This window comes from Bubalus bubalis, chromosome 8 (genome assembly GCF_019923935.1).
Source record: "Bubalus bubalis isolate 160015118507 breed Murrah chromosome 8, NDDB_SH_1, whole genome shotgun sequence".
Lineage (NCBI taxonomy): Eukaryota > Metazoa > Chordata > Mammalia > Artiodactyla > Bovidae > Bubalus > Bubalus bubalis.
The window spans coordinates 13,327,514-13,340,149 of record NC_059164.1 but is presented as its reverse complement, the minus strand read 5'-3'; the positions used below and the strand labels follow the sequence as shown (position 1 = coordinate 13,340,149).

Below are 12,636 nucleotides of genomic sequence, written 5' to 3'. Positions count from 1 at the left end.
CCATACATGACCACAAGAAAAACCATGGCCTTGACTAGACGGACCTTTGTTGGCAAAGTAAGGTCTCTGCTTTTGAATATGCTATCTAAGTTGGTCATAACTTTCCTTCCAAGGAGTAAGCATCTTTTAATTTCATGGCTACAGTCACCATCTGCAGCGATTTCAGGTTTAATGAGGATATAAAAATGGCTAAAATAGTCTAGTAATAAAAAAAAATGACAACATTCTGTTACAATATCGAAACCAAATAAGATTAATGCTATCAAGTGCTAGCAGCTTTGTGGAGAAGTTGATAATGTCATACACTGTTGGTAGGCAAGTAAAGGTAAATTAACTTTGAAAGACAATTTGGTAGTTCCTATGAAAAATTTAAATAGACATCCCTTTGGTCCATCAATTGCATATTTCCAAATTAGTTCTGTGAAAATACTTACACGAGATCGCAAAGATATGAGTATAAGGATGTTCAATATAATTTAGTTGGTTTTTTTAAAGGAAGCTTTACTGAGAGGAAAACAATAGAATGGGAAAGACTAGAGATCTCTTCAGGAAACTGGAGGTGCCAAGAGAACACTTCATGCAAAGATGAGCACAATAAAGGACAGAAATATCAAGGATCTAATAAAAGCAGAAGAGATTAAGAAGAGGTGTCAAGAATACACAGAAGAACTATTAAAAAAAAAAAAGATCTTAATGACCCAGATAACCATGATGATGTGTTCACACAACTGGAGCCAGATATCCTGGAGTGTAAAGTCAAGTGGCCCTTAGGAAGCATCACTATGAACAAAGCTACTGGAGGTGATGGAATTCCAGCTGAGCTGTTCCAAGTCCTAAAAGTTGATGCTGTTAAAATATTGCACTCAATATGTTAGCAAATTTGGAAAATTCAGCAGTGGCCATAGGACTGGAAGAGGTCAGTTTTTATTCCAATCCCAAAGAAGGGCAATGCCAAAGAATGTTCAAACTACCATATAATTATGCTCATTTCACATGCTAACAAGGTAATGCCAAAATCCTTCAAGCTAGGCTTCAGCAGCACTTGAATAGAGAACTTCCATGTGTAAAAGCTGGATTTAGAAAAGACAAAAGGAACCAGAGATCAAATTGCCAATATCCTTTGGACCATAGAAAAAGCAAGGGAATTCCAAAAAAACATCTATTTCTGCTTCAGTGACCGTGCCAAAGCCTTTGACTGTGTGGGATCACAACAAACTGTGGGAAATTCTTAAAGAGATGGGAATACCAGGCTACCTTACCTGCCTGCTGCAAAGCCTGTATGCAGGTCAAGAAGCAACAGTTAGAACCAGACGTGGAACAACAGACTGGTTCAAATTTGGGAAAGGAGTATGTCAAGGCTATATATCACCCTGCTTATTTAACTTATATGCAGAGTACATCACGCAAAATGCCAAGCTGGATGAATCACAAGCTGGGATCAAGATTGGTGGGAGAAATATCAACAACCTCAGATACACAGATTATACCACTCTAATGGCAGAAAGTGAAGAGGAATTAAAGAGCCTCTTGATGAGGGTAAAGAGAAGAGTGAAAAAGCTGGCCTAAAACTCAATGTTTAACAAACTAAGCTCATGATATCTGGTGCTATCACTTCACAGCAAATAGATAGGGGAAAAGTGGAAACAGTGACAGATTTTATTTTCTTGGGCTCCAGAATCACTGCAGATGGTGACTGCAGCCACAAAACTAAAAGACACTTGCTCCTTGGAAGAAAACCTATGACAAACCTAGACAGAGTATTAAAAACCAGAGACATCACTTTGCCAACAAAGGTCCATATAGTCAAGGTTGCAGTTTTTCCAATAGTTTTGTGAGAGTTGGACCATAAAGAAGGCTGAGCATCAGAGAATTGATGCTTTCAAATTGTAGTGCTGGAGAAGACTCTTGAGATTCCCTTGGACTGCAAACCAGTCAATCCTAAAGGAAATCAACATGAATATACATCGGAAGGACTGATGCTGAAGCAGAAGCTCCAATACTTTCGCCACCTAATGTAAAGAGCCAACTCACTGGAAAAGATTCTGATGCTGGGAAAGATTGAGGGCAGGAGGAGAAGGGGATGACAGAGGATGAGATGGTTGGATGACATTACCTACACAATGGACATGAGTTTGAGCGAACTCCAGGAGATAGGGAAGGACAGGGAAGCCTGGCATCCTGCAGTCCAGGGATCGCAAAGAGTCAAACACAACTTAATGACCGAACAACAATATCAACACTGAGCTATAGTTTATATACCATAAAATTATCTGATTTAAAATATTCAAGTCAGTGATTTTTAGTAATTAAAGAGTCATAAAACCATTACTAAAATCCAATTTTAGAACATTTCCATTACCCCCTGAAAGATGCCTCCCACCCATTTGTAGTTGCTTCCTGTTTCCATCCCAGCCCTAAGTAACCACTAATGTTCCTTAGCCTCTATGGATCTGTCTCTCCTGGATAGTTCATATAAATAACAAATTTTAGTTTTAATTGGAACGTGCTCAATTCTCAGCAGCATAAAATTTCTTTCACTAATACCAGTTATGGACATGATTTTAAATTGTGCTGAAATTTAGCTTAAAGTCATTAAGAATACAGCTTCAACAAGGAGGAGATTGCAGGATATTACGTACCGTGTGAGAGAGATTGGTATGAACACATTTGCATGTATACTGTCTTCCTTTAGAATTTGATCAGTAAAATCAGTGACACTTTGTAGTTGGAGAAATATCATGCAGCTGTGATACTATTCCCCATTCATAGGGGATGAAAAATTGATCTGTATATTTTCAATGCGGGAGGCATTGGCACTTTGACAGAGTTCTATTATAATGACAGTGTTCTTATTATGCCAAATGTCTAATATACACCTAATGATTGTATTATACACGGAAAGCTGCTATGCTCTGATTACCAACTGCTGTTTATAAGCTTTTGAATGCATTTTTGTAATGCTGAAAAAAGATGGAAAAAGTCACAAATAGGGAGAAAATGGAAAAGAAAGTGATCCATAAACAATGGGGCTTCATATAGCTCCATGTGGCTGCATCAAGACTCATGATGTCTGAGAGTCTCTGACAAGTTTTAAGAGCGTGATAAATGTCTAAGTGTAAAAGCAATAAAGCAAATAGTAGCCTCCAGTTTAACATGTACATGGGTGTCAAGGATACGGTAACACTTGATATCATGAGGCCTCCTGGCAACTGCTGAGCCCACTACACCCCAACCATAAATCATCGGTCAACCTGATCAATCAGAGATCAATTTTTCCTGTGGGAAAACTGCTTATTTCCATGTTCACGGTTACTTTCTGTGTTTGTTATGATCCAGTTATATTTCCAAATGTTTGAGAGGTTCAATGGAGAGGAAAATAAAGGACTTGGTTCCTTTGGGCAGGGTTGTGTTGTGCTTAGTCACTCAGTCATGTCCAGCTCCCTGGGACCACATGGACTGTAGCCCACCAGGCTCCTCTGTCCGTGGGATTTTCTAGGCAAGAATACCAGAGTGGGTTGCCATGCCCTTCTCTTGAGCAGGCTAGATGTTACCAGTGCTGCAAATTGAGCCATCATGCTAGAGAATCAGGAAGCATAGGGTATTCCCAAATGGAACTAGATCTGGAAACTCAACTGTGTCCTTTCTGTGTGGCGTTAGAAGGCAATCATTTTAGGAGAAAAGTGAAAGAGTAGTAAGAGAAGAGAAGCATCTTCACCGCAGTGTGACGAACAAAAGAACCAAGACATGAAAGTGGGGGAAGAGTTTAAGAAACTGCAATTAGCTCAGCTTGACTAAAGCTGATGTTGCAGGGAGGAAATGGCAAAAAATGAGGTTGAAGTGGCAGATGGGGCCAGTAAGCAATTTGAGGACATTGGGGAACTATCAGAAGATTCTGAGTAAAGGAGTGGACTGATGAGGTTTGGATTCTTAAAGTCCACTTTGGAGATAGGGTGGTGGACAGTGTGGAGGTGAGTGAAGCTGGAGGCAAGGAGCCCAGGTGAGAAATTATGTAGAAATTCCTTAGGAGGGGTGATCATGCTTGCACTACCACAGTGGTGGTTTTGAAAGAAGAGATATTGACATGATGAATCTATAGCACTTGAACCTACAAGGGCTGAACAGATGCAGAGAGTCAGAGAAGGAGAGGAGTCAAGGATGACGCCCATTTTTCTGTTTTGGGCAATAAGGTAGCTGATGGTTCATTCAGGTAGAGGTCAGTAGGGGAGAATCTGGTTGGGGTTGTATCCAGTTTGGACATATTACAGTACCAATGAAAGTGAAGTTGCTCAGTCGTGTCCGACTCTTATGATCCCATGGACTGTAGCCTACCAGGCTGCTCTGTCCATGGGATTTTCCAGGCAAGAATACTGGAGTGGGTTGCCATTTCCTTCTCCAGGGGACCTTTCCGACCCAGGGATCGAACCTGGGTCTCCAGCATTGTAGGCAGACGCTTTTGCCGCCTGAGCCCCAGGGAAGTCGTATCAGTGACCAGAAGGCAAATGCATAAATGTTATGAGTTTGAGGCTTAAGAAGAGAGATAAAGAGGTAAACATAGAGATAAATGAGATGAGACAAGACTATAGAGAAACAAAGACCTACAGAGGGTAAAAATGGCACAAAGTTATTATTATTGGACCTGGATCACAGTCCAGATTGTCTGACTCCCAGTACAGTGTTCTTGAGTGAAGTCGCTCAGCCGTGTCTGACTCTTTGCGACCCCGTGGACTGTAGCCTATCAGGCTTCTCCGTCCATCGGATTTTCCAGGCAAGGGTACTGGAATGGGTTGCCGTTTCCTTCTCTAGGAGATCTTCCCGACCCAGGGATTCAACCCAGATCTCCTGAATTGTAGGCATTCGCTTTTACCGTCTGAGCCGCCAAGGAAGATTCTTAGTGTTCTTAGGGGCTTCCAGATGGTACTGGTGGTAAAGAACCTGCCTCAGATGTAAATTCAATCCCTGCATCAGGAAGATCCCAGGGAGGAGGGCATGGCAACCCACTCCAGTATTCTTGCCCTTAGAATCCCATAGACAGAGAAGTCTGGTGGGCTCTGGTCCATGGGGTTGCAAAGAGTTGGGCAGGACTGAAGAGACTTAGCACTCATGCTCATAGTGGTCTTGCCTAAGAACCAACATGGTAACTGAGAGCCCCAATTCAGGAAGCAGAGAGAGAGCAATTTCAGTCTCTCTTTTATATGCAACCTTGCTGTATATAAACCAAATGATGTTAAGCAAGTGGCCTAGTCTCTATTTTCTTAAGTTATGATAAAGTAAAAGTGAAAAGTGAAAGTCACTCAATATGTCCGACTCTTTACAACCCACCGGGCTTATCCATCCATGGAATTCTCCAGGCCAGGATAGTTGAGTGGGTAGCTATTCCCTTTTCCAGGAAATCTTCCCAACCCAGGGATCAAACCCAGGTCTCCAGGATTGCAGGTGGATTTTTTTACCATCTGAGCCACCATGAAAGCCCACGTTATGATAAGGAGATAATAATAATATCAGCCACAAGTGTGCTGGAGAAAGGAAAAGCACTAAAGCATTTCAATCTTTGGCTTATAGCAGAGAATCAACTGATAATGTTACTATCATGTTCAATAAATAGAAGGAAGAAATTAGTATTCTGTATAAAAACAATAGGGTCCATAGTTGAAGGGCAGAGTGCCAACAGCATGGCAGTACTATTTGATATGTTTGGGGGAAGAATGAGCCCATCCAGAAAGAAGGTGATAAATATGCTAAAATCATACAATATGTGTTCAGCGATAAATATTCTAAGCATGCACTTCAATAATTCTCTCATCAGAGCAGCCTTGTTCCCCCCACCATCAGCAGATACTGATAATTAATCAACTGAAATGAATCTTTACAGAATAAACAAATCTGTTATACATGAATGATGATTATGTCTCTCTCAGTTGTGATGGCTTTTCATAACTTATTCATGCTAATGTTATGAAGAGTTTTCCCTTAGGGAACAAAAATCTTCTTTGGGGGGAGACCTCTTTTTAGACTGTTTCTGGTGATCAGTGACATTTCAGCCGTATTCAAAGGGAAGTAGCTAAGTGTAAGGAGTCTATGGGAGTTCTGGGGTGTTAGCCCACTCTTCTCTCCAGGAGGGAGAGAGTGGGTCCCTTAATCTGTTTCACAGACACTTATAGAGCTGATGGCAGAGCTGGGATGGTCTGTCCTGACTGCATTCATGGAAGTGGGCTGACAGCTAGAGTATCCAGATGCAAACAGATGCCTCTGATGGGAGATCTCTGCACAGGCTGCAAAGGAATTGACTTCTGTGGCTCAGGAACATGGAAAAAAAGTAGACAGTGCCAGACAAAAAGAGACCTTGGCTTGGTCCTGCAGAAAACAACAGCTCCATGAATAAAATGTACACGTACACTCTATTAATAGACTCTGACTCCATCTTCATGATTATGTTCAAGAAAATTCTCCACGAGTCTCTTGCATTTTTGCACATCTTAAGAGCTGAGGCTCTGATGGCCTTGCTCCAAACGATCTTTATCAGGACGTTGTATAACAAAGGGACTGAGATGCTTTGGGACAGAGAACGGCATACTTCGTGTCCCATATAAAAGAGTCAGGTTCCCTAACTAGGGTTCCTCTTCTGTAATGCAGCCCACTGCTTGCGCAGGTGTCACGTGGCCTCTTTGTGTTGTCCTGTGGGAGTCTGGGCTTAGGGGAAGCCAAAGCTGACATTCTGGCTGTTGCTCTTCTGGGAGTACTAAACTGCTCTTTGTTTCTAATCCAGGAGTCTCGTGTCTCCTGCGAGCGTCCATGAAACTTGTTAGCTTGCAAGTAGACTAGCATTTAGGCCCTTTATAGTACTTAACACTAGGTTTCAACATGTCTAATATTTAATATGAGTCATTTCAGTTTTAATGTACCTTAAAATTTTGCCTTTGTGGTTTCATTCCTTCTAAAATGAGATTTAGCACAGAGAACTGATCTGCAGTCAGTAGAAAGGAAAGATATTTCTGAAAGAGATGTGGAAAGCCAAATAATAGTCAAAGTGTGTTCTAAATCATTCACAGTATAGAAAATTAGAAATACTTGCCTATATTGTCTTTCACCAAAAAAAAAAAAAAAAAAAAAACAAACCAAAAATCACCAATGAATGAAAAAAGTAATGTTTTTCTAAAGAGTCAACCATAACATTTCAGAGTAGGAAAATAACTTAAAGAGCTTGATTCACTGATTCTCTCCATTAAAAAGAGAAATAAAGACTAACTCTCATTTTCTTCATTTGCATTCTCCATAATGGCTTTTTACAAATGTCTTCAATTTTCCTTAGAAACGTAGAACAAATTTGATGTACAAAGGTATTCATCACGTTTTACTTATGATAGATAAAAATGATAAATGAGTTAAAACACCCTCCCATTAGAGACTGGTTGAGATATGGGTAAATTCTTATGATGTGATATCAGGAAAACATTAATAATTATGTTTTTCAAGATTATTTAATAACACGGTAAACTTTTTATGGCATATTGTTTCTTTTTTTTAAATTGGAGGATAATTGCTTTACAGTGTTGGGTTGGTGTCTGCTGTACAACGACTTGAGTCAGCTGTCAGTATAGATATATCCCCCCATCTTGAGGCTCCCCCTCACCGAGCCCTCCCCTCTAGGTCCTCACAGAGCTCTGAGCTGAGCTCCCTGTGCTATACAGCTCCTTCCCACGAGCTATCTATTTTACCCGTGGTAGTGTATACATGCGGAGAAGGCAATGGCACCCCACTCCAGTACTCTTGCCTGGAAAATCCCATGGATGCAGGAGCCTGGTGTGCTGCAGTCCATGGGGTTGCGAAGAGTCAGACACGACTGAGTGACTTCACTTTCACTTTTCACTTTCATGCATTGGAGAAAGAAATGGCAACCCACTCCAGTGTTCTTGCCTGGAGAATCCCAGGGATTGGGGAGCCTAGTGGGCTGCCGTCTATGGGGTCGCACAGAGTCGGACACGACTGAAGTTACTTAGCAGTGTATACATGTAAGACATATTGTTAAGTGAGACAGTAAGACACACAAATTGTGTTATCCCAGTAATGTAAGGCATCATTATAACACCCACTCATGCATGCAAAAAAATAACTAGAAGAAAATTACTTTCAAATATTAAAACTCTCAAAATTACTTTCAAATAGTTAAAACTGGGTTAGGGGAATATGGATGATATTTTTTCTTTGTTGTCTTCTATGTCGTCAAAAACCCCTTATAGTCTAATCAGATGTTTTTAAAAATTTCCCTTAGAGAGTAAAATCAAACTCTTTTTTTTTAAAGAGGATTTTATTGATGGCATTTTTATTGTCTTCATAATAAAACAAAATATGAAGCTCAAAACTGCATCACTTGGCCCTTTCTCTTCTTATCACCTCCCAGCTCAAAATGCTTGCATCTCTTAATAGCCAGCATTCTCTTCCATCTACAGTTGGGCTCAACACATTCAAGCCTCAGTACAGTCTTCTTTGTAGTTTTAGCCTTTTTCCAGAAAACCGGCTTAGTCTGCCCACCATAGCCACCCCATTTCCTGTCATAATGCCGCTTTCCCTGGGCATGCACAGAACCCTTGCCCTTCTTGTCCTGTGTCACGTTGTGGGGCTAGTGCTTCCCACACTTCTTACAGAAAGTCCGGCGGGTGTTTGGAACGTTCACCATGTTTGCGAGAGCGATACCAGCACAGAAAGCTAAAATCAAACTCTTATTCCTAGATGACTCACTTACACTGAAGTTCAGCCTTTGTTTCATCCACCACTGAGCTCCTTTTAGCCTTTCTCCTGTCCATCTGTAACTCTCCTCGCAGTGTGAAGTGCACTGTCCAGTGAAGTTTTGAGGGGTGCGGTCTAGTGGGGTTAACACCAACTACCTGATTTCTTGGCCTCCCACTTCACCCTGCCCCTCTCACCCAATTCAACAGACCCCATCGTCATGTCAGGTCACATGTACGGAAAATCCCTAGAATTTCTACCCCCAGGAACTCCAGCCTGGACCCTGGCATTGCCAGATTTTTCTAAGCTTGCTGCCTAATGGTGCAAATCAGTGTAAACTGGAGATATACTAGGCAAAATGTCTTTGTGGCTCACTCCCATCTCCTCCATCAATCTTTGCTGCTTCAACTCCTCCACCTTCTGTCTCTCTCCACACACACATGTAAGTCTAGCTCTGCTACTGCTAAGTCACTTCAGTTGTGTCCGACTCTGTGCGATCCCATAGACGGCAGCCCACCAGGCTCTCCCGTCCCTGGGATTCTCCAGGCAAGAACATTGGAGTGGGTTGCCATTTCTTTCTCCAATGCATGAAAGTGAAAAGTGAAAGTGAAGTCACTCAGTAGTGTCCGACTCTTAGTGACCCCATGGACTGCAGCCCACCAGGCTCCTCCACCCATGGGATTTTCCAGGCAAGAGTACTGGAGTGGGGTGCCATTGCCTTCTCTGAGTCTAGCTCTAGAAAAGCACTATTCAAGAGCAATATAACACAAGCCCTTAATTAAAAATGTTCTATTAGCCACATTAAAAATATTAAAAGAAACATATGAAACGAATTTTAAGTATATATTTTATTTAACTCAACATGTCTAAATCATTGCCATTTCAACATGTCATAAATTTAAAAATTATTTATTGAGACATTTTACTTATACTTTTCCCTACTAAAATCTCTGTGATCCAACATGCTTTTTATCTTTTCAGCACATCTCAATTCACACCAGCCACCTCTCAAGTGCCCAGCCTCTCTGCAGCCATGCGGAGCTTCTGCTTTTAGTATCAGACAGCAGAGGACTGGAGAGATCTTTCCCTGTACAACTTCTGTCCCATGTCCCTTAGCCTGGGGCTTCCAAAAATGTAAATGCCTGGTGGTGGCTTTAGGGATGGACTCCTCTAGGACAGCTGTCTACCTTTCACCAGGGGCTGTAGAGGAACTTCCCTGGCACAGACCGTGACACACATCCCGAGGGGGATCGGGGCCTTTGTGGTTCTGCCAGCCCACCAGGCTCCGCCGTCCCTGGGATTCTCCAGGCAAGAACACTGGAGTGGGTTGCCATTGCCTTCTCCAGTGCATGAAAGTGAAAAGTGAAAGTGAAGTCGCTCAGTCGTGCCCGACTTTTAGCGACCCCATTGACTGCAGCCTACCAGGTTCCTCCATCCATGGGATTTTCCAGGCAGGAGTACTGGAGTGGGGTGCCATTGCCTTCTCCGGCCACCCAGAGTAGGTACTCATTTATCTGACTGATGAATCTTGCCTGGGTGGGAATGACTCAATCGGAGGTCGATTCCCATATTAAAGGACACTCACAATGTAAATACAGAGGTCATCACTATCCTTAATCAATACCACCCCTCCGATCATCACCAGAGTGAATAGCTTCCTCTTCTGCCTTAGTCTGAGATTGACAATCTGCTGTCTGTCTGTCTAAATGAATCAGGACAAGCATGTTAGTACTTGATTGAGCCTCTTCAAAATCAAGTGCGCCCATTTCATTGGTGAAGCAACTGAATCCTGGAGAGGACAAGTGGCTTGCTCACAGTGACAGACTGCTAAGTGCCAGATTTGGGTTGGGATTACGATCCAGACCTCCTGACCCTCATTCCATTATGTCAGGCCTCAGATCACTGATTTTGGCGGTGATGATGGAGCTCACGTGTCACGTCATTTACTAGGAGAAAGTTCCAGGATTTGCCCCGGAACTACAGGCCATTAGTTTGCCCCAGCTCAGTCCAGCCTCCCTTTCCTAGGTCACCTCTTCATACCACAGGTAAGAGAACAAACAGAAATAGTTATTCACTGTTCTGTGTGCTAAATCACTCAGTTGTGTCCGACTCTTTGCAGCCCCATGGACTGTAGCCTGCCAGGCGCCTCTGTCCATGGGAATTCTGCAGGAAAGAATACTGGAGTGGGCTGCCATGCCCTCCTCCAGGGGATCTTCCCGACCCAGGGATTGAACCCATGTCTCTTACATCTCCTACATTGGCAGGCAGGTCCTTTACTACCAGTGCTATCTGTGTAGCTTAATTACTCACTGTGATAGGTGCCAAAAGGGCCAGAAATAGGCAGAGACTGAGAATAACAGGGAGGTTCCCACTTCAGATGGGAGGTCAGGGTAGGACCCCAGGGACCTGAGGGAGGAGGAAGAGGATCTGGGAAAAGGCCTGGCAGAGCTCCAGGCAGAAGGAACAGCCAGTGCAGAGGCCCAAGGGCAAGACACGCTTGCTTAGCTTGTGGAGGAAGCGATGGCAGCCAAGAAGGGATAGGAGGACCTGAGAGGCAGCAGGGGCCATATTATTCGGAGTCTTACGGAGAAAACCTAGACATTCAGTTAGAGTTTGATTCTTCTGCCTCTCTTTTGATATATGATGAGCTTCATTTTAATTTTAAATGTTGACGTTTAAAGATCTTCTTCACTGTGTTACGACCTTAAGAGAATTAGGTCTGCCACTCGCAAGAGTCCTTAGGGGTTGAATGTGAGGACTTCCTTTTCTAACAGTGTGTCTCTAATGGATTCAGGCAGTCGTGGCAGGAGGCAAGATGATAAAGCACCACAAAGGCTGGTGGGCCTGAGGCTGGACTTGTGTGTCCAACTGACAAACAAGTTCAGACATGAAAGAGCTGGTCCAGTCTCTTCAAGTTGGAAACTAACAGATTATTCTTCAATACTCAAGCGCTTTCATGGTTTCTGCCTCACTAGAGTTTCAGTCTCCAGCTTTGAGAGTAGATTTTCCAATCTTTGTAAATTGATTGACCTTCCTTACTTCACCCACATCTATACTTCCCTGCCTTTGGAAGATTCTGAGACAATAAGCCTAGGTATAAATCATCTTCATTTGGGTGATAGGATGCTCTTAGAAGGAATAGCATGAGGATAGAATCATAGACCACCACAGCTGGAAAGAATCTCACAGGACAGCTGCTTTGACCCTCTCATTCTATTATTATTATTTGTAGCATATTCTTATCTGCCATTTATATACATTCAATTAAATATCATGGCAACCTTGCAAAAATTTTTTTTTTCTTTCTCTTTTACAGATCAGGAGACAGAGGCTCAGAGACGTTGATAATTGACCAAGTGTTACAGAGCCTTAAATGGCAGAGCTGGGATTCAAATTGTCTGATTTCCCTGGTGGCTCAGTTCATAAAGAATCTACCTACAATGTAGAAGACGTGAGTTCGATCCTGATTCAGGAAGATTCCCTGGAGAAGGGAATGGTAACCCGCTCCAGTATTCCTGCCTAGGGAATCCCGTGAACAGAGGAGCCTCGTGGGCTACAGTCCACTGGGTTGCAAAGAGTCAAAGATGACTGAGTGATTAACACTCACTCACTCATGCTAGCTGAAGCTACTTAGACAGACAGATAGGATGATGAGGAAATAATAATAAGAGCCAGTGGTAGAATATATTGGGTTGGCCAAAGGTTTCATTTGGGTTTTTTCCTAATGTCCAAATGAACTTTTGGACCAACCCAATACATGCTTCAACCTTTTCTCCATTTGTGATTAGCTGTAAGGAAGAGTGTAAGAGAGAAAGAACATCTGTATAGAGTTTTGTTGTTATTGCTTTGTTGTTTTTATAAAAACATAGGTCTCATTAAACCAGTTTTGGTAAGATTATCTTATTGAGCGTCAGA

The 12,636-nt window shown here is 42.5% G+C and overlaps 1 long non-coding RNA gene and 1 pseudogene across 1 annotated transcript in view; one reads left to right on the top strand and one right to left on the bottom strand.

The window, feature by feature from the left end:
* Positions 1–12,219, top strand: part of LOC123334651 — a 170,381-nt gene extending 158,162 nt beyond the window's left edge. Inside the window, exon 4 of the long non-coding RNA XR_006552650.2 lies at positions 12,038–12,219. This is a non-coding gene — a long non-coding RNA (uncharacterized LOC123334651). The remainder of the gene's footprint in view (positions 1–12,037) is intronic.
* On the bottom strand, positions 8,294–8,686 carry LOC102407361 (annotated as a pseudogene).
* Positions 12,220–12,636: the final 417 nt, after the last annotated feature.